This window comes from Phytophthora parasitica (genome assembly GCF_000247585.1).
Source record: "Phytophthora parasitica INRA-310 unplaced genomic scaffold supercont2.23, whole genome shotgun sequence".
Taxonomy (NCBI): Eukaryota; Oomycota; class Peronosporomycetes; order Peronosporales; family Peronosporaceae; genus Phytophthora; species Phytophthora nicotianae.
Window position 1 is genome coordinate 233491 of NW_008649009.1, and position 1637 is coordinate 235127.

Consider the following 1637-nt stretch of genomic DNA (forward strand, 5'->3'; position numbering starts at 1 on the left):
AGATCGTCCTCACGCCCGGCTCGAAATATTGCGTGTCGCGACAGTGGCCGCTGCCACGAGATCAGGTCCAAGTCATTGACAAGTTATTCTAGAGTCGCGGCAAGGCGGGTCGCGTCCGTGAAAGTACTTCGCCAAATTCCAGTACGACGTTTTGTGTGACGAAACCCACGGATGATTGGCGTACGATTGGCTTACGTTCATACTTTCAACAAACTAAACGGCGCAACCATTCCAGCCTAGACTACGATTCCTCGGAAGGACATGGTACTCGACGCCATGTCGGGTAGCGAAGTGTACAGCGCCATCGACTTGACCGATGGATTCTATCAAATCCACATGAGGGAGAGCGACATACCCCTCACGGCGGTGAGTACTCCCAGCGAAACGCTCTCGGAGTGGCTTGTCATGCCAAATGGATTGAAGAATGCCTTAGCCACGTTCAATCGCGTGGTATCCAATGTGCTGCGCCTACTCCGTGATTTTGCTCCGAGTTACTTCGACGACATCTTTGTCCACAGTCGCGTTGAGAGCAATCTCAGCGCGCCCGAAGTCCACTTGAAGCATTTAAAGCAAGTCTTCTAAGTGATGCGTGAAAACAAGCTGTACGCGAATCTGAATAAGTGCATCTTTTGTGCGCCGGAGATTCCGGTGCTTAGCTGTTTCGTGAGCAAGGACAGCGTCCGAGCCGACCCCGAGAAACCTGCGCGTGGCCCACACCACAGAACCCCACTGAGTTGCGTCAGTGGCGGGGTCTGGCGAATTATCTTCACAAGTACACGAAGGACTACGCCGGACTGATCCAGCCGCTTGCCTCGCTGTTGAAGAAAGACGCGGTATGGTCGTGGACTCTAGTGCACCAAGGCACCTACGACTCAGTGAAGAAAAACCTGGCAGAGGCTCCTATCCGTGCTTCCGGATGACGCGAATCCTTTTCACATCGTGTGTGAAGCGAATAACTTCGCCATCGGCTGTGCACTGATGCAATTCGACGATGTAGATCGGGAATGAGTCGTGAGTTACCAATCCAGGCAGATGAAGCCGGCCGAGAGGAATTACCCGGTTCATGACAAGGAATTCCTCGCGATGAGATACGCTCTGATCACCTTCAGAGTGCTGTATTTACTAGGTGAAAAGACCTTCGCGGTTTATACCGATCACGCATCACTGAGAACAGCGATGAAGAGCCCGCATCTGTCCCACCGGATGGCCCGCCGGCTCTCGTTCTTCTCTGGATACAACTTCGTTGTCCACTACAAGTCTGGTAAGAACAATATTCTCGCCGACGCTTTGTCTCGGTGTCTAGACTACGACCCACGAGGTTCATTGGATCGACAAGTCATGCTGGATGATGACGATGTTGATGAATGCGCCATGTGTCAAGCCGCATCAATATTGGACCTGACGAGCGTCCCTCAGAAATACCGCTTCGCGACGAAATCTGAACTGCGTACAACCATGATCCGACGTACTCCAGTATTCCGGAGCTCTTCTGCTATCCCAGCGATGATACACGGAGAGATCTCTCGTGATCCATACTGACCCACATCGACAGTTACCGTCTTGAGGATGATTTACTGAGCTCTAGCATCGACAACTTCGATGCTTCTCGTATTGTGGCTCCAAACGACTCCGACCTG